The sequence below is a fragment of the Ictidomys tridecemlineatus genome, unplaced genomic scaffold (genome assembly GCF_052094955.1).
Source record: "Ictidomys tridecemlineatus isolate mIctTri1 unplaced genomic scaffold, mIctTri1.hap1 Scaffold_83, whole genome shotgun sequence".
Classification (NCBI taxonomy): domain Eukaryota; kingdom Metazoa; phylum Chordata; class Mammalia; order Rodentia; family Sciuridae; genus Ictidomys; species Ictidomys tridecemlineatus.
The window spans coordinates 935,959-956,920 of NW_027526085.1; the positions used below are offsets into that span (position 1 = coordinate 935,959).

Consider the following 20,962-nt stretch of genomic DNA (forward strand, 5'->3'; position numbering starts at 1 on the left):
CTGAGGGTGGGTCTGTGGTGTGTGCTGACAGCTGGCCGGGGGTCTGTTCCCTTCACTCCTGAGCTCTACCCTGAGGAGCTCTCCCGAGAAGGTAGGGAGCGCTGTGCAGGACCCCTTAGCTCTAGGGGATCCCTGGCAGGGTTCACTCACTCCTAGGACAGAAAAATGAAAAATTGGCAACTAGGCGCCCAGAGAGGGGACCTGTTGTCACTGGGATCCCAGCACTGGTGGAGTGCAATGCCGTGTGTCTACTAGATAATTTGACACTGGTGCTCTTGTTGATGTGAGAAGATGACTGCTGAGAAATCCCTGCCTGAAATATGCTACAGAGGGTCCTGTGTCCATGTGCATGTGGGGGCATGAGGACAGGTGTCTGTCTTATTTATGTCAGGAAATTGTGGCATAGTGGAGAAGTCCTACCATGCAGAGAAGCTCAGAATGAGGTTTGGGTGCCATCTGGAGTCCCAAGTGTCCCTCCCATTGTGTAACAGGAGCCCTCAGGACAGGCCCATTGCAGAGAGGAGTTGGCAGCCCCAAGCCCCGGTTAGCAGAGAAACTGCAAGTTCCAGGAGCTTGTTAGTGGATCAGCTGCTCACTCCATATTCTTTTCTCTTTAAAATCAAACTATTAAAAAGCTTTTCACACTATGAATGGATCACTCCAAAGAGTGCATCAGCTAGAGAATGCTCTATTGAACGGCTTTCACTGAGTTGATGATGTTGTGAGGATGTCGATGTTAAAATCTATCCTTGGTGTCCTCTAGAACTTAAAACAACATCCATGATCTTCTGTCCTTGGGAGGGAAGCTGGGAAGCTTATTGAGATATCAAGCAGGAGGGGTCAGTGAAAAATGGTGTTTTTATTAAGAATCTGGTGGTAGTAGCACTAGTCCACTGTGGGGTTGCTCTGAACTTGACCTTGATGTCCTAAAGCAGTGGCAGGTGTACTGGAAGTGCTGGCCGTGGCTTGAGTATTAGCTCTGGGTTGGATTTTATTGTCTCTCTGCATCTGCATGTCTGAGGAGGTGGACCTGAGTCTTAGCCTGCTATAAGGTGTCTCAGTTAGCTTTGGCTGCTATAACAAACACGGTAGACTGCGAGGCTTGTGAATCACAGGAACCTCATTCTCACAGTTCTGGAGGCTGGAAGTTCCAGGTCAGGTGACAGCAGGGTTGATTTCTGTTGAAGATGGCCACCTTCTCTCTGTTTCCCCACATGATGGCAGAAGGGGCTAGAGAGATCTTCAAGGTGCCTTTCATGAGGCTCCACCCTCGTGACCTCAAACCCTGGGGACTCTACCTCCAAATATCACCATGTTGTGGGTAGGGATTCCAACAGGCAGTGCCCTCTGAGACCAATGGCTGCCTCCTTTGGACTTGTGTTTCTTATCCTTTGGTCATTCCCGAATACACTTTCCTCACGTGTGTGGGGGGACGTGCATATGTATGAGTGGATGTGTGTATACTGGGGATGCCAGGCCTGGATATTTAGACTCTGCAATTTCAAAGGACAGCACAGGGTCCCCACCCCTTCCTCCTATCACTGACTCAATGAACTGATAGTGTAAAACCTACTTCTGGAATTCCTCCAACCCCACAGGGAATGTCACAGAGTTCCAAGGGGTCAAAGCCCTTTCCCTGGGAGTCACAGGTGGAAAAAAATCTGCTAATGCCAGCACAGACTTCAATGTGACTCATATTCATGGGCAGTTTTAATGATATGCTGCTGATAAGGCAAGTGCATTCATGAATTGGGAATCTTTCCATGGCAACCATACAAAACCCAATTCATATTAACTTATCATCTCTCTCTCTCTCTCTCTCTCTCTCTCTCTCTCTCTCTCTCTCTCTCTCTCTTAAAAAAGAACAGCAAAAAGATGGGTGCAAAGTTTCATCACCCCACATAATCTGAAAGTCCAGAACCACCATATCAGGTGAGACTTGATCCAGCTGCTCCTCCCATGGCTGCAGGGCTGGGTTCTCTGTCTTTCCACTCTGTCTTCTTTGACTGGAGCCTTGCCCTCCAGCTTCACCACCTTCTCCTGGGCAGCAGCAGAGCACAGTGTCTGCCAGAGCCCTGTATCCCCTTGCCCCCTCCTCCAGCCAGAGCCATGGAAGCTCTCCCCTCCCCATAGCTCTTGCTCAACCCCTGTATCTGTCATTGGCCTTGTTAGGTGACATGCCTCTCCTAACCCAGTCTCTGTGCTCAGGGATGGAGAGGTGACGGCTGGGATCCCTGGAAGGGGGAAGGCTCACTCCAATGAAAACTGTGGGGCTGACTCAGAGTGACTCATTCCCAAAGACAATTGTGCCATGTTAACCCGAGGTGAGGATGAATGTTGGAGGCCACAAACACACACCCAACTGTGGTGCTTTTGAGATTTATCCTGTAATGAAAAGTGACACTAGCCAGTTTAGAGAAGAGGTGGTCCCTGTGCACAGGGGATCAAGGTTGGTAAAAGTGGGTTGAGTGCTTTTTTTCCCAGTCCAGTTCGTAGTGCTGAGAAACCTAGCTCCAAACAGCAGAACTTTCTTGTCCCATCATCTGCATATCAGAAGTCTGAAGCCCAAGGGTCATGGGAGGCTATATCCACCGAGGCCTGCAGAGGAGAGTTTGTCCTGTCTCTGCCAGCCCTCTGTGTCCTCTGCAGTCTCTGCCATGTAGTCACATGGCCATGAGGTCACATGGCTTCTCCCTGTGTCTCCCCCCTCTCCTATAGGACTGTAGTCACGTTGGATTGGGGTCTACTCTACTGAGGTGTGATCTTGTCTTAACTGCTCCCATCTACAGTGATCCTGTCTCCAGATAAGTTCATGCTCATGGGCATGGGGGTCAGGACTTACCATCTCAATCTGCAGGGTCACGGTTCATTTCATAGAAAAGCCTTTCTGGGGAGCTCAGGGAGGACTTGGTGGCTTGGTGTTTATTTTGGCTGATGGGCAAGGCTGGCTGCAGGCCCTTGGCCCTGACTGTTTTATGGTAGAGTTGCTTTGTCTCACCTCATAAGTGTTCTGTGCACCCCACAGAGAGGGCTTTGGCTTAGGGCCCAGTGGGCACTGGAGACAGTGAGCCAGGGAACTGCTTCATGGATGGATTTATCTTCACCTCCACGACCTGCTGCTTCCTGTCCGTCATGGCCAGGGGACACCAACCAGTGAGTGCAAGGATGCAGGGACCAAGACTCAGCCTTGCATTCTGGCTTCCTGTGTCCCTCGCCAAGGGAGCCCAGGCAAGTTCAGTGGCTGCAGGCTGAAGAGGCCATCCTGTGAACCAGGTGACAGGTCTCTTCTCATGGTCATTGTGTCAGACGTGCAGGTGGGATGCTGTGCCTGGCAGTTGCCAGGGTCTTCTCATTGCTGTTGCTGCTGAAGATGTGCACAATGGCGCACCTGTCATATGCTGTCCCCTCACCAGTGCATGATGGCAGGCCTGTCGTCTGCTGATCCCTCACCCATGCACAAAGGTGGGCCTGTCATCTGCTGTCCCCATGCACAATGGTGAGCCTGTAATATACTGTCCCCTTACCCAGGTATGATGGCGAACTTGACATACACTCTCCCCTTACTCATGCATAATGGCAGGCCTGTTGTCTGCTGTCCCCTCACCCATGCACAATGGCAGACTGTCCTCTGCTCTCCTCCTCACTCACCAACCTGCTGTAGAGTTATGTTTCCTTGTCTTGCTGGAGGCCAGTGGTCTCAGGCTGTTGGGGTGAACCTTGTTGTCCAGCTGATCAGCAGAGGTCCTAGAGGAGCTCAAGTGCTATCGCACTTTTAGGAATAGAGGACACTGGGAAAATCAGGCCACCTCTACATTAAGTTGCTGATGGTGTTCACGTCAGCGATGACTCTCTGTTGAGGGTCTCAGATATTAATATTGCATATGCCTAATGGTTTGGCAAGTATTTACTTAATAGCTCTCCAGAATCAACTTTCAGCTTGCTTCTCTATCCTATTTGCACTTCTTCCCCAGGGCCACACGTGTCCACCTCTCCCCAGGTCTCCTCCTGGCTGTCAATGAGGCCATCTTTCCCAGCACCTGCTCTGTGTGTCTCCTCCATCTCATTTGATGGTAGCTGCATCTGCCCAGTTGCTTATTGGGGTCATGCTGGGCTCTTCTCTTTCTTTCACAAACCATGTTCACTCTAATAGAAAAAAAAAAAAAACTTCACAAGGTGTCTGGAATCCAGATGTGTGTCTCTCTCCTCTGCCCCTCTGCTGGGTGATGGCCCTGCCACCTTCCTGGTCTCCTGGAGCCTGCTTCTGGCCCCGCAGCCAGATCTGAAGCACAGTGGACAGCCCACTCCCCTAAGCTCTGAGGGGTCCTCCCGCCTCACCCTGCTCCATCCATGCTGCCTGCCAGCTTGTCCCAGGGAAGAGAAAGTCCTGAGGATGTTCCGTATTTCCTCTGCTGGGCTGTTTCCCCTTGATGTCCCCCAGGCTCATTCCCTCAGCTCCTACATGTCTTGGGTCCCAACAGCCCCTTCTCCCAAGTCAACCTGCCTCACATCCTGCCCTGTACTCACATCCCACCTGCCCCATATTACAGTCTAAATCACCTGAGTGCTTACCCATCTCTGAGGCCTGCAGTTCACTCTCCGAAGGCTGGAGCTGACTCTTCTCTGATCTCTCCACACGCCATGCCTCTCTCACGTCTGATCAGTAAACCTTTGAGTATGAACCAGCAGGTGATTTGCTTCACAGTGTCACTGAGAGCTGGGGACTGTGGGACCTTGTTGCACTTATCCAGCCCCTGGAGGTCAGTGGTGGGTTGAAGATGCTGAGGCTGTGCCCCTCTGACCCTCTTCCCCTCTTCATTTCTAGACCAGCCTTATTGTCGCCTGCTACCATGGCTTTGTGGACACTGTGGTGGCCTTAGCAGAGTGCCTCCATGTTGATGTCAACTGGCAGGAGAAGGAGTGGAACACGGCTCTAATCCCAGCTGCGCAGGCAGGTAAGAGCTGGCCTTGCCTTCCTCCTGACGCATTGCTCTGGCAGCGTGGCCTGTCATGTCGGAAGGATGGAAATCCATCTGTGCTAACAGGTGCAAGGAGGGTGCTGACAGGTGTGCAGGCAACTCCTCTCTGTGTTGGGGACCATGAGGAGATGACCCATCCTGAGGAATGCAGTGTGGGGCAGGCCAGTTCCCAATGGAGCTGGCTTCTTTGGATATGCAGTTGCACCAGAAACCCAATCTCCCCACCCCCTCACCCAGAATTTCACAGCCCAGCCAGCTCTCTGAGAAGTCATGGCTGGGTGCTGTGAACCCACTAGAGGAAGAGACTGGAAGAGACACGACCATGTTTTGGTGACAGCTAAACATGATAGTACATACACTTGGAAGGTGACCTTGCTCTTTACCTATAGTTTTAAAGGGAAACACTAGGAATTGCTTTCTGAGGGCTGTTAGACTATTAGCATCACAAGGTGAGGCTGAATTATTGAGATGGCTCTGGAAGTGTGTGTTGGTACAGGTCCTCAGGCCTGTTTACTGTCATCTCAGGAGGCCAGCATTTACATTACCATGGCCATGTGCATCCTGGCCTCCTCCTTAGATTGTGTTTAGACATTTTTTGAGGTCAATGAGAAACCTGCATTTTCCCTCTCATGGTAACACTTCAGTCTTAACTGAGGTCTTGACCAAGTCTGTAACTAATTTTTTCAAAGAAATTGGCTTCCAATGAATAATCAGACCTTTGTACCCTCAGGCTCCACATCAATCATGGGTAGAAAATATTTTACAAAATTTGTACTGAACACATTCATATTTTTTTCATGTTATTATTCCCTAAACAATTCAGTGTAACAATGATTTAAATGATTTTAATGTAGTATTTATGTTGAAGTAGGTGTTATCAGTAATCTAGAGATTTAAAGTGTGCAGGCAGATGTATAAGTTATATGCAAATACTATGCCATTTTCTATAAGGCATGTAGGCCTCAAAGTCCCTGAGGAGGGACAACTGTGTATCTGTCTCATCAGTCAAGACCTCAAATGCAGGTAATTCAGCTGCCTCAGAATGAACCAGAAAGAGAAGGGTTTGTTTATTAAGAAACTTAAGGTAGTTCACGAACAGGGCCCAGGGCCAAGAAGCCAGAGGAAATGCTCCAAACCACACTGTCCCTTGACCTTGGTAAGGGAGTGTCTGCTGTTGTCCCCAAAGACAGACCTCCTGTCCCTTCTTGTTACCTTGGCTTCTGTGTCAGTGCTTGCCTGGGTGGATCTGATTGGGGGCCCTAGGAAAACTGGAAACATTATACAATTGTTCTATTTGGCAGAGTGGGCGGTGGTCTGTGCACCCTTATTGTCCTTCAGGACACAGGACAGAGGGCTCCCGAAACTCAGAAAGGACCGGGGTTTGTGCTAACACCTGTTTCCCTAAGTGTGGTCTCCATTGAGGAGTCCAGGTACTGCAAGCCGAGGTCACAACTTTGAGAACAGCAAGCATGTCAGAGGCCATGGTGAGGTGCTTGGTGATCAGAACCTCTGGTGGGCCAGGCACCGTGCCAGGGACCAGGACTCACAGCAAGGGGAGGCTTTGTCCTTAAGTCATTTTCTAGCTAACAGGACAGAAATAGACGTGGAACCCAGCACTGTCTATTGGAGTTCTGATGAAGGGGTGCCCTGGGTTTCATGGAATAAGATCACTCCATCTCGCCTGGATGTTCAGGGCAGGGATTGCTGAAGAGGTGGTTTGAGTCCAGTGTTCTAGAAGTCAGAGGCAGATCCTTTGATACAATGGTTTGCAAAGCCCTGGGGCTGAGCTGGAGCTGAGAGAATCTCAAAAATAGATGGCCTGAGGGACAGAGCAGGTGGTGTGGTGGTAGGATGAAGTTACCTGGGAGAGATGAGAGGCCCCTGAAGAATGCAGGTACCTGATCACTAAGGGTCTGATGCAAGGGGATGCATTCCAGTGGCATGGGGCCTAGTGTATGCTGATGGAGCCCCAGAGGTTCCAGAGTGTGTGGCTGGAGCACTGTTGTCAGAGGATGTGAGGTGGGCAGTGGATAAGGGTGAGTGGGGGGGCATTGTGGTCAGGCATCTGCCCAGGGTCAGTGCTGGCTGCAGAGGGGAAAGAGAACAGGGAGTGGGAGACACACAGGCTTTGTTCTGGCCATGGGGCCTTTGAAATGCTGTGAGACATGAAGTGAGCAGACCTGGCTGGCGGTGGAGAGGACAGCAGTGCCCTTGCTGTCCCTTCTGGCAACAGCTGGGTTTACTGGGATGGGGGACCTTGAGGGCTAAGGATGGGGTAGGATCCTGAGCAGTGTAAGAATGTGAGGGAACAATGCTCCTTTTCTGAATAATTTGTGGGAGTGTTCACTGGGACTGTTTAAAACTGTTTTTATTTTGTATTCACATATAAGTAAAATTTATCTGGAAAAATAGCACACTCCTCCCTCCCTTCCTTTCTTCCTCATTTCCTTCATTTCCTTTAGTCTCACAGAGAAAGAGGTGGAGCCCAGCCTGCTCTCTGCACCTCTGTTATGGTTTGGGTGGGTGGGGTCCCACCAAAGCTCACATGTGGAACAGTGCAAGAAGGTTCAGAGGAGAAATGACGGGGTTGTGAGAAACTTAACCAGTCAGTGATTAATCCCCTGAAGGAATTAACCAAGTGGCAGCTGCAGTGGTGGGTGTAGCCAGAGAAGGTGGGAGTGGGTGGAGGGGTGGGCCTAAAGGCATGGCTTGGGGCGGTATCTGGCCAGTGGTCTCTCTGCCTTCTTATCACCATGTGAGCTGCTTCCCTCTGCCATCCTCTTCCACCATGATACCCTGCTGAGCACTGAGCCCTGAGTAATGGAGCTGGCCTTCTATGGACTAATACCTCTGAAACTGTGAGCCTTCAACTAAACTTTCCTTCTCTAAATTGTTCTGGTCAGATCTTTCAGTCCCAGCAGTGAAAAAGCTAAAACAGTGCCCTACTTGGAGGAGCTCCCACCCCTCCCTTGACACTGGGAGAGGAATCCAAAACCCCCACTGTGTGTGCCTCAGTCCTTTTTGTGTTAGTTTGAGTTAAACTCAGTATTTTTCCTTTAGGACACTCCCCCGCCCCCATCTCTGGCTCCGGGTCTGCCTTGTTTTGTTTGTGCCCCCCTTGGGTGTCTCACCTGTGATGACACTACTGTCCCTGCCCAGCCTCCTCTGCAGCACAGTGGGACCCTGCACCACTCAGGTGAGTGGCTGAAAGGCCCTGGGTGAACCTGAGACATTCATGTGACCAGGACAGTGGTCTCTGCCTTCTCCTCCTTCCTCCAGAAGGATTGTCTGGGGATCAAAGAGGAAGACCTGCAGAGCAGGAAGCTTCCCAGGGCCTGGCTTCCTCCTTTGCCACCTCCCGACACACCCTGGTCCCTCTGGAGGCCTCTTGAGAGTGAGACCCACAAGAGTACCGTTCCCTTTCAGAGCACGCCACCATCACCAACTACCTGTTGAACTATTTCCCTGGTCTTGACCTTGAAAGGAGGAATGTGTTTGGCTTCACCGCTCTGATGAAAGCAGCAATGCAGGGCCAGACAGAGTGCATCAGAGCACTGATGCTTGAAGGTACGTGCCTCTTGTCCCTCGCACCTGTGGACCCTGGAAATAACTGACTCCTTTAAAGAACGTCCCTCAAAGAGATGAATCATCCCCATGGAAACAGCCTGGCAGATGCCTCGAAGAAAGGGGTCTTTGTTGAGGTGATGACAGTTTTCAGGGTTGCAGAGGGGGTCACAGCCAGCCACTTGCAGGTCAATGCTGAATTCTGAGAAGTGACACCTTCCCTTGCCCTTGGCTTCCTCCACACACCCACATCTGCTCCCAACCCTCTGCACATCTGCTCTTCAGAAATGTGCATTATGGTCTTGTCCCTGGGCCGATGTCTGTTGAAGTGGGCACAGGAAGAGGTGGTCTGGGCCAGGCTGCCTTCTGCTTGCTGGCAGTTGGAGCTGCAGGATGATGTGTTGTGTGGCAGTTTCCAGAGTCAGTGGAAAGTTCCAGGCTTCAGCTTGGGATCAACAGGGCAGCCCACTTTGTCCCTTAGGTCCTTATAAGCCTGGAGAAGACACTCACCGGTCCCCATCTGCAAAATGGGGGTAATTACCTCTTTCTGTCCCTTCTGCCTGAGGATTAAATAGTTTATAAACTCTCAAGAGCTATGCAGTTTTAATGAGTTACTAAACCAAATTCCTTTTGATGAACCTCTAATTCTTTTCTTGACTTGAAACTGGGGTCAGGGATAGTCTTTAGTGCAACCTCACCAGGTTATTTTGAGAATTAAGGGAGAAGATGGGTCTAAGTACATGTAATGCACTCAATATCCAATAGCTGTTGCTGGTATTCATTTGCTGCATTAATTTATCTTTATTTTTGGCTGTGGCACTGGGGTCAGCCAATTCTGCTTAGTGCTACGAGTTCCTGAAGAGCTGACATTTTTTCTTAGTCCATTTTTGCTGCTATAGCAAAATACCAGATGGGATGATTTATAAACAATATGTTTATTGCTCACAGTTCAGAGGCAGGGAAACCAAGATCAAGGCAACAGCAGACTGATGTCCAGTGGGGACCTGTTCCGTCTTGTCATGTCCTAAGGGAAGGGCTGGGGGCACCCTCTGGCCTCTTACATGAGGGCACCAATCCCATTCCTGAGGCCCATGCTGTGACCAAGCACCTCCTAAAGCCCCCACCTCTTTATACCATCCCCTTGGGTATGGCATGCCACACATATGAAGTCTGGGGGGGGGCAACATTCAGATGGTGGTTCTCCTGGGAATGCCATCAGAGCTCTTCCAGATCCTGTCTCCTCCATTAATGCTCCTTCTCTGTCACAGGACCCCCAGCTGGCTCCCCGTTTAGTTGTCATGGGTTCCCAGTTGCCTCTGGCTTGTGACAGTTTGTCTTCACATATTGTTTATGAGCCTGTATTGTATGAGCATTGTATGAGCCTGTTTTTCTTTCATCCATCTGGGATTTGGGGATTTACAACTTAATTTTTTTCTTCCTGCTTTAAACTCCATGTCTTACAGGATGCTATAGGACAAATGAACTCAAAGAACAAGGATGGAGGTTTTGAAGATTGCAAATCTACTTAGAAATATAAAAAGATCATAACTAAAATTAATCCCATTGGTTGTGCTTTTGATTCAGTGGCAGCTTTAGTTTTGAAAAGCAAGATCTCAGTTTCAGCAGAGTTTAGGCCCTGACTATCCTGTATCAGTGAGAAGTGGTCCCTCCTAATTAAATGGTGATTGTAGGATGTTCTTGTGAGTGGCAGAAGTTTCATCTGCTTTCATTACTTTTGGGTTGAGTTTTAATTGAGTGCAGATTTTTAGTAATTTACTTTTTCAACTGACAGTGTATGGGTGTCAATCACATCAAATACATTTTTCCCAACAAGTTAATTTGAATTACCAACTTTTTTTCCCTTTTGGTGGGGGGTCAATTGCCTTCTAATTGCCCTGGAAAATATGAGGGGCTCAGTCTCACTATCATTGTCATTTTGTCTTCTTTGGGTCTCTTAGAAGTTTCCAGCATTTGCTGCAGTAGTTATAGGATTACAGAAATGCCCTCCACATCTCTTGGGGAGATAGTGCTGGGGGCGATGGGCTGGGTGTTAAGGTCACCTCTACCCCCCAGTTGTGGTTACAGATTAGACATCGGGTCTGTAGATGCTCTTCCCTGTCACCTTTGGGAGTTCTCCCCCAGTGAAGTTTGAAGCCCTTGTGGGCACAGGCCCTCACCTGTCCATGCCTCGGGCTTCCCTCTGCACTGTGCTGAGGGTAAGTGACCCAGAAAGCCAGGCCCAGACTTCAACCCAGCTCCATACCTGCAGCAGTCTCTTGCCTTTCTGGACCGTGGTTTCCTCTTCTCTGGGATGGAAGCCATGATGGCGCTGAGGGAGGTAGCTCTCTCCTGCCAGGGCCACCCTAGATGCCTGCCATCAGGGCATGTTGCTTAGGATTGTATTGTTACCATTATTAGGGAGTTTATGTATTCTGTAGTTATTCATTAAGTGAATAAAAGAACAAGGCATATTTTTCTCTTTGAAAAATATCCTGTGATGAGATCTTTAATTTACTAGGGTAGTAAGCATGAAACTCAGAGGTTTCTTAACCTTGGCTTGATTTGAGATTTGGGGCCAGATAAGTCATGTTGTGGAGGTGGGGGGAGGGGAGGTTCTGACAACTGTAGGTTGTTCAGTGATGTCCCTCGTCTCTACCCTCTATATGGCTGAAGTATCCCCAGTCTTGACAGCCATAAATGTCCCAGGCACTGCCAAACATCCTCTGTGGGGTGAGGGGGTGAGGACAGGGACTACTGATATAGCTAATAAGTGAGAAAGGATGAAAAAAGAGAAGATCTTTTTGTTCTTAGATATGTTTCTCCCTCCCAGCTGGTTCTATGTTGTCTAAAATAAAGATGAGACCTTTTCCATGGAGCATTCAAGCTGCCCCCTTAGGCTTTAGTTTGGAGTGGTCATTTGCTATTGTCACTAAGTTAGATTACAATTATCAACTATTTTTATGTCTCTTATTTCCATTTAAACATATCCATATCAGGAGAACTTAACACATTGAAAGTTCCCAACAGCCTGAGCATTTCTTTTAGATTGACAGACCCTTCAACATGGAGTAAGTCTATGTATAGCTTAGGAAGGTTACCCAGGAGTTAACTGCAAAACTGTCATCCTGTGATAATTTGAAAAGTAAAGTGTGCAACCATTACTACATAAAAAAAACATGCCTTTCTAAGTTCTTCAGATAAGGTGATCTTTGTTTCCTGAATGTTTTTCTACTCCTTAGTTTCTGAGCTGCAGTTTATTTTCAATAGCAAACATTTCAGCTTATACATGATGAATGATCAAATTGGATGAAACCCTCAACTGTTTAGATTTTCTCACCATCTGTAATGTACAGGTACAGATCAGCTTGGGTCTGCATTGTTCAGTAGAACAAAAGATTGTTAGAAGTGTCAGAAATTTTAATTTAAATAAAAAATATAACCAGATTCTGGAAACCTGATTCAGTGGGTCTTTGGGTTTGGCTTCTCAATACAGTCGTCTGTGCTGATGACAATCCCAAGGGAGGCAGCAGGACCTTGTTGGTTCAGTGGAATATTAATATCCCAGAGTGACAAGTCTAATTCAATTGGTTGGCTCTGAGAAGCCGCATGGAGGACAAGATTTTTTTATGGAGATTGCCGGTTCCAGGTTGCTTTTGAGAGCCCCTGTTTATACTGAAGTGCGGTATAAAATAAGGCTGCTGCCTTGGGAGGAGAAACATTCAAAGGCCCGCATCTTGCATAATTCCAGAGAGCCAGAAAAGACACTGTGCTCTTGCTCCATGGTCCTGCTCATCTCTGGCAAGCCCTGACTAGACTTCTGGTAAACCAGGGACTTATATTAAGACATTGCTTTCTGTTTATGAGGAAAACGGGAAATTTTTGTGAACTGAGAATTTGTCACACTGGAGTTGTTTCACGTTATTAGAGAAAAATTAACTCAGGAAATTCATACCCCACCCCTTCATCCCCAAAACAAACCCTGAGACAAGGACTTGAGGACAAATAGATTTTTTCAAAGGTTGCTTTTGGGAAGCAGCCTGGCAGGGTGCGGGTGGGGGGAGTGAGTTGGGAAGAGACAATGCTAATTCAGTGACCTCGGGCTCCTGAGCAGTTGCTGGTGGGTGACTGGGACTCAGCCCTGCTGGGCCCTCTGAGAGATGAGCAGAATCCATCTGGGAGATACCCCAAGGGACAAGGACACTGGGGGATTTATCTTCCAATTCTGGCCCCCCATGAAGGCAGGGTACACTTTTCCCACTTTCTGTGCCATGGAGGTAGCTCCTCAGTCCCACTGGGCTGGACAGCAGGCTTTCCTCTGTGACCCTGCAATCCTGACTTGCTGAGCTGATTACACAACCAGTGCCCCAGAAGCAGGCTACAGGTGGCCCAGCAGGAAGCTGGCAAGGGCTGGCCCACCCTTGTGGTGTGTCACCTCCTGTGGCAGGAGGGCAGCCTGGGCTGGGCTGCCTAGGAAGGATGCCTTCAGGATGGGGGCTGGTGGAGAAGAAAAAAGAAAGTGACTACTGTGCCTGCCTCCTACTGTCCTCGGGGGCCTGGCCTGACTCCCAGGGAAAGTGAACTGAGAGGGCTGGAACATCATTTTTCCCCTTTGGCACTAGTTTGAGATGTTTTCCACTGCAGTAGCAGAAATCCTCACTTTGAGAGTGGATTATACAGGTGTCTTTTCCTCATATCTCACTAGGAGTCTTAAGGTTGGTGGTCACTGTCCAAAGCTGGCCTTGGTTCAGAGAAGACAACATGGATCTGATTTTCTTCTCCTATTCATCAATTCCCTTAGCTTCTTGCTTTTTCACCTCTTGATTCCAAGACAGTCACCAGACATCTGGTAGGAGACAGTGGCAACAGAAACAAGTACACTTGTCCCTGTTCTCAGGAGGTGAATACCCCATAGGGCTCTGGCCAGCACAAGGTTGCTTGGACACAGGCAGCCGGACAAATGGGAAACAGACTTCAGTCATTAGGTTAGACCAATGGTTCATAATCAGGGATGATATTGCCCCCCAGGTGACATTTGGCAACAGCTGGATACATTTCTGGTTGTGACAGCTGGTGGGGTGCTACTGATATCTCTTGAGTAGTCACCAGAGGTGCTGTTAAAAGTCCTTCACTGCACAGGAGAGCCCTCACCACAAGCATGGCCCAAAATGTCAATAATGCTGAGGTTGGGCAGTCTTAGGCTAGACCATTATGATCCATTGCCTAGAACTGAGTATGTTGCTTTCAATACAATAGAGGATGATTTTGTGCAGACAACTCTTAGCTATCAGCAAGGTGGCAAGTGGACCCATTGGCAAGAGCCCACCCTTGGTCCACAGCTTTGAGCACTATTGGGTAGGAGGCAAGGATGCTGGTGGTGTCCTGGGAGAAGATGGACACAGTGGCATTTTGGAATTTCTCTATATCCGTTTAAAGGTATTCAAGTAAAACGTTAATCATCAGTACAGTTGATCCTCCCAAGTCCTAGGTTCTGTTTCATGGATGCAGGCAACTACACATATAAAATATCTCTAAAAAATGCATTTGTATGGAACCAGTACAGACCTGTTACCTTGTCACAGGTCACTAGACAATACAGCCTAGCAACTGTTTACAAAGCATTTACCTTGCCTTAGGTTTTATAACTAATCTAGAAATGGTTTGGTGTCTATGGAAGTGCATGGGTTATATGCAAAGATCATGCCATTTTCTACAAGGGAGTTGAGCATCCTTGAAATTTGGTGTCCATGGGGGTCTTGGAATCAATCACCTGTGGACACTGAAGGGTAGCTGTGCTTGTTATTCATAATTTACTTGCTATGTCCTGGCCATCAATGTCACCCTTAGAAGTGGTTTCTTAGAAAGTGAATCCCTAATTAAGCACCACTCAGATCCTAAAACTGCATGGCAGTCACAATGGCTCTTGTTCTTTGGGGTGTTTTTATTTTCTGAGCATTTTGAAAAGGTGGGGACAACAGGAAGAAGAATGCTGCGCTTTGGACAGCTGTTCCTTTCATTTTCCATTAGCATTTGAAAAATGTCTCTTTCATGCAGTGTTCATTAAGATTTTAAGTTTGCAGGGTTTTTTTTCCCCTTTTTTAAGTGACATGCAATTAATTAAGGTTTAATGTGCCATCTATTTTCTGCAATGATATTTTTTACTGCCCCCTTTTCATTTTAGTCAGTTTATAAATTGTACTCTAACTAATGAGTTCTCCTGATTTCTGGTTCCAAATAATTACCACTCTTGTAAGATGGCTATTCTTTAATGTGTCACAGAATTAAGACCATTAGCAGGTGAGCTCAGGTGAGCCAGGTCTGCCTGGCTATGAGGCCACTGTGGGCTGGCAGGGCAGGGAATTGGCAGTGCCCCCCCTCCTGGCTCCTGCGTCTGCCCCTGCCTCTCTCAGCTCAACACGTATTGATCAGCCACTGCAGGTCAACACCTGGGTCTGTGTGGGACATAAATGAAGCTGCCTCTGTCAGGCCTGTCTCCAGGGAGCTCACAGACTAGATAATTGCCCTAATTTTTCACATTGCTTTGCCAGTAGAGATATGACTAATGAGACTTGAAATCCTGAATGATTTCTAACTGTATGTGGGGTGAGTTTGGGTCAAGATTAACAGCAACTTTGTAATAATTTCTACATTGCCAAGTTGAAATTTATGCATATTTCACCAGGATGATTTGGAGTTTAATGTTGGAATGTTTGTATGTGGGGGGGGGGTAGTGGGTAGAATGGAGAGACATTCAGGAAGACGTTGGGGATACATCATTAAAGATTCTCTAGACAATCAGAACTGATAGGTTGCATAAATTAAGATATTTATTTTAGGTAATTGGCTCATGCAGTTGTGGGGGTTGGTAAGTCTAAAATTTGTAGGCTAGGCCCACAGGTAGGAGTTAATACTGAAGTCTAGATGCAGAACTTTTCCTTTTATTCCATGTTTTTTGTTGGTGCATTATATTTTTATGTTTTATTTATTCTACTTAGTTATACATGACATCAGAATATATTTCAATTAACTGTACACAATGGAGCATAACTTTTCAGTTCTTTGGTTGTACATGATGTAGAGTTGTACCATTCATGCCATTATACATATATCTAGGGTAATGATGTCTGTCTCATTCCACCATCTTTCCTGCCCCATGCCCCCTTCCCTCCCCCACCCTCCTCTTTGCCTAATCCAAAGTTTCTCCATTCTTCCCTTGCCCTCCCACCCCCACCATTATGAATCAGCACCCACTAATCTGAGAAAACTTTCTGCCTTTGGTTTTATGGGACTGGCTTACTTTACATAGCATGATATTCTCCAGCTCTATCCATTTACATACAAATGCCATAATTTTATTCTTTTTAATGCTGAGAAATAGTCCATTGTGTATACATACCAGTCTCTTTATCCACCCATCTACGGATGGGCATCTAGGTTGGTTCCACAGATAAGCTATTGTGAATTGAGCTGCTATAAACATTGATGTGGCTGCATCACTGTAGTATGGTGTATTATAATTATATATAACGATGGTATTTGCTGTTGCATATTCATATATGAATGCAACAAGAACTTTTTCTTCTCTAGGAAATTCGAGTCTATACTCTTAAGGCAGTCAATGATTGGATGAGGCCTAGCCACTACTTTGGGGTTGATATCCTTGACTTAAAGATAACTGATTAGAAGGTGTTAGCCAAAGCTACACGATCCCTTGAGGCCACACCTAGATTAGTGTTTGATTAAAGCACTGGATGTTCTAGTGTAGCCAAGCTGACACAGAATACTGACCATCACATCTGCCCTGCTGGGTGGTTGTTAGCACACAGAGCTGAGTGCAGGGGACTCAAGGCGCTCCCTGGAGCTCTCTACTTCCTGGAGCTTGCCAGCTTTGCAGCCCAGGCAGGCACCAAGCCACTGTGATCATCATTCATTCTGTAATGAACCTTTGTTATAGGCATGCCTCCCACCTGCCAGGATTAGATGTGTTGCAGAAGAAAAATGCATAAGATATGGCCTCTGTTTTGGAATAGCCCACTGTCTGGTCTATAGGAATATGGGCTGCAGTACCCTAACCAGTTAACTATCCAGTGGAAGAGGTGAAGGAACACCATTTCCCACAAAAGAGGACCCACAGCAGCCCTGCAAATGAAAGGACAGAAGAAATGGTACCGAGTGCCTTGCAAGTGACTGTTACTGTTAGCATTTAGAGCACTCCAGCTGCATCATCAAGTGATCTCAAGACATTGTTGTTGTCTAGTCATGTCTCCATTGGCAGAGAGCTATGGAATCTTCTTTCTTTCTTTTGGGTACCAAGGATTGATCTCAGAGGCACTCAACCACTGAGCCACATCCCCAGCCCTATTGTGTATTTTATTTAGAGACAGGGGCTCACTGACTTGCTTAGTGCCTTGCTATTGCTGAGGCTGGCTTTGAACTTGCCATCAATCCTCCTGCCTCAACCTCCTGAGCTGCTGAGATTACAGGAGTGAGCCACTGTGCTCCGCTGGAATCTTATTTATTAAAAAGAAAAAAAATCCTGATTTAGATTCAGACAAATTTTTACTTAGAAAAGACAAAAACATCAAATGATGTATGAGAAACCTTTTCTTGTTGCAGTGGTAAATGCAGTAGGTGACTATCACATGCAGGTGGCAGTGGCTCCAGGATAGAGCTTGTTATTAGGTTTTGGAAATTTAACCTTTGTTCCATTCTTTGAATTGCTGCTGTACCCACCGATTTGTGCTTCTTGTTTTTCAGGGGCAGATGTACACACCCAGCCGCCTGCGGGATGTCACCCCAGGAGTGGGCTGCTTACACAGGCAGGGTGGAGGCCATCTAGCTCATGCAGAGGCTGCTGGAACGACCCTTCCCTGAACAGTTTGGGGAGAAGTACAAGCTAGAGCTGCCACTGACCACGGAGGCGGTTCTGAAGCCTGTAGCCTCCAAAAACTGCTTGCAGAGGCTCACTGAATTCGTGCAGTATGCGCTGACCTCGCACTCAGGCCGGGGCCTGGAGGATGGGGGCATCCTTGACCATATGGTCAGGATGACAACAAGCCTTTATAGTCCTGCTGTGGCCATCGTCTGCCAAACTGTATGTCCTGAGGACCCTCCCTGTGTTGGAAAACGGCGACTGGCAGTGCAAGAAATCCTGGCAGCTAAGGGGGACCAGGACACCCTTGCCCAAGAGAGGGATGAGGCAGAAGGAGCTGAACAGCAATTTCGGACTTCTGAGTTGGTGGGGGCTCCGGAGAGGAGGCTCCAAGACACAGTCCCCTGTCTCCCTACCTGCCAGGGGCCCAGGGGTCAGCCACTGCTCGGTGAAAGGCCAGCCTCCTGCCCTTGCAGCTCCTGTGCCGGAGCAGTGTGCGGCCGGAAGTGGTGGTCCCCAGGGTCTGCATCAGCAAGGTGCCTGAGGCCCACCTTCCAACCAGAGTGCATAGGCCGCAAGGGTAGCGCCAAGGACAGCACTCACCTGCAGATCCCCAAGTGGCGGTACAAGGAGGCCAAGGAAGGAAAGAAGAAGGCAGAAGAGGCCGAGAGGAAGCACCAGGAGGAAGCTCAGAAAGACAAGTGGGCACCGCGCTGGAGGAAAGGGACTTGAAGGGGTTGATGGGCAGAGGGCCAGTGTCGGGCTAGCGCTGCGGGCGGGGGGGGGGGGGGGAGGCGCAGAGCCCCGGAAGGGAGGAAGGCCGGAGCTGGGGCGTGGCATGACTGTGGAGAAGGTGGAGGAGAGGCGCTTGGGAGGCTGCCCCCCTGCTGGACGCTCAGAGGTGAGCGCCAGGCTCCTGCAGTGTGCTCATATTGTGCTGGGCCACCTCTCCTGACAGCAGCCTTCTGGGATCCCAGGAAGTGGTCAAGTGTTCCCAAGAGGGAGCTGGGAACAGCACGTATTGATTTGCCTAACCGTCCTTCCCCTAGCAATCAATACATCTAGCGGGCAATACACTTAATCTCTCCCTTTAGAGAACCACAATTAAGAATTTTTAAAAACCAATTTATCAAAGGGCAGGGTTTTTGTATAATTTTGTACTTTTAATCATTATATACCAATCTGCAGCATTTTACAAATGATGGGGATGTTTGTATTTAAGGCAGTTTTAATATATGAGTCTGAAGACCCCTGGTTTAAAATGCTGTATCTAGCAATAAATATTTGTGAGAGCTGTATGAATTCACACAATTCATGGGATTCTCCTTTTTGCCATTGGTTTTGGCTTTTGCCTTTCCATCTCATTGTGGGTGTGCTTTGGTGTAGATTTTCCTATTTGATTAATTGATGCTAAATATTTGTTTTTATTTGATGGAGGCATTGACTTTTACAGCAAAATTATCAAATGAAATAGTTCAGATTTCAGTGTCTTATTTTAAATCTCTTTTGTTCATACAGTAATAATAATGAAAATCATTGTCAAATTATTAGGAAACAATGCATTAACTGCATTTCTTGCTAGACTCATTTTAAACAGGGCACTTTGGATAAACTGCATAGGAAATCTTTTATTGGCTATAAGAGAAAAAAATGTCTTTTAATAAGTGGGGTGAGCTCAACAAATGATTACTGGAAATACAAAATTAAGTCTTACGTGCTCTTAGATAAGTCAAATCTGTATATCCTTAAAATGTAAAAATTCAGGAAAGATAGGATCCCAGAGGGATGGAACTGCTGAAGGGGGCAGGAGGGTGATTTATAGGAACAGGAGGCTAGAACTGAGTTTTAACAAGCTTGTTTTGGGCAAATTTCTAGGAGAATTTGCATTTTCAGGGCAGCCCTCTCATCCAGGCTCTAGTGGAGTTTACTTCTATTTCTCCTTTGATGATTGTCCCTGATCTTTAGTTCATCCTTACGCCAACTGTATAAGATGTCCAGGATGTGGGGACTTTGGCAGGATGCAGATGTGATTTGCCTGGGCCCTGAGCTCTCAAGGGAGTTTTCTTTCTATGCTTTTATCTCCAAAAACTGACAAATTCTTACTGGGTCTTAGAATATCTGTCACACATGCACTTTATTTAAATATTTAATTGAAATACTGGGAACCATGGATTCAAAAACTATCATAGACTGTTTGGAAGCTCCTTACTATAACCCTGGATACATGCTGACACACACTTATCTGTCTCATGATGCAGGCAGAGGGTGGCTCTGGGTTCTCCTTGCGGCTTCCCATCAGCACCTTCGGGGTGTTGAGCAATGGGGGATCTCATGCCAGCCCTTCCCCACTTATCAGATCATAAGGCTGTGCCCAGGATGTTGGAGAGACTGGTGAGATAAAAATACTGTGTTTCAGAATCAGATTTTAGCGTGTTTCTTCTTAAACCCAGAAAGACATCAAGATGAATGCCACAGAATCCTGGACCCACCTTTAGAACTACGCAAATTACTTGGTTGTAGATCACCCCTGTGGCTTGGAAGTTGGATTTGACCACATCTTCTTGACCTCAGTTATCTTTGGAGGTTGTCTTTTCTGGGTCCCTGGCATTGTGGCATCTCCGTGCCATGTCTGTAGAATCCACAGCTTCACCTAGCTTGCCACAGCTCCTCCCTCATCAGCTGAGCGCCCAGCCAGGCAATGCCAAATGGCCTCTAATCTGTGACATTCAATACTGAGTGCCCTGAGAACCACCAGGCAGTTTGTCAACATTTCTTGCCTTTACCCCTACTGCGGAGGCTGGCACTGTGTTGTTCTGGGGGAGAAGAACCCCAGTGTTTGAGTTCCCAGGAGAGTACACTGCAGCTTGTGTTGAGAACTGCAGCTTCTCCTATCACTTGGGGGTTGCTCTTCCTGGACACCCATCCTGAGCTCCCACAAAAGACTCTAACTTTGTAAGAAAGTCAAATTGTCATTGGAACAGCCAGTGTTAGGCAGTGTCTGTTCTGGCTGATTCGGCATCTGCCTACCACTGCATTGCCAAGTAATCCTGCTTGTTAACCACCATGGGACCTATGCACTGGGAATGGTATGGAGCCCCACACCCTGTCAAGCCATGTCTCTGCTGCTACCTGATCAGAAGTGCACATTCCTGGTCCCATCCAGCCCTCTACTTCACATGACCCATTGTCAGTGTCCAGTGATGGGTGGACTATCAACATCGAGACAGGTGATTTCTTCAGTTTCTGTTCTGGGGCCTCCTCTCCTGTTTGTTCCAGCCTTGACCAGCTGCACAGGACACACCTGACCAGCAAGGGGTTTGGCCAGCAATACTGCTGGTGTCCACAAGACAGCTCTAGAGATACATGCATTTACAAAATCTATTAGGCCAGCAAACTGGGGTCAGCACAGAAGTTTCTTTGGCAGAGTTGAAGGTGAACCCACCACATTCCCTTTTCCATGGGAGTGGCCATGACCTGGTGGGATTCATGAAGAAAGACAGATGCGTGGGAGAGCTGACTGGCAGGAGGGGAGCTGAGATGTACCCCCAGACAG

At 47.7% G+C, this 20,962-nt stretch overlaps 1 pseudogene; it reads left to right on the top strand.

Annotated features, from left to right (window-relative positions):
• The window catches only part of LOC144364697 (ankyrin repeat domain-containing protein 33B-like), a 44,746-nt pseudogene extending 26,605 nt beyond the window's left edge, over positions 1-18,141 (top strand).
• The last annotated feature ends 2,821 nt before the right edge of the window (positions 18,142-20,962 follow it).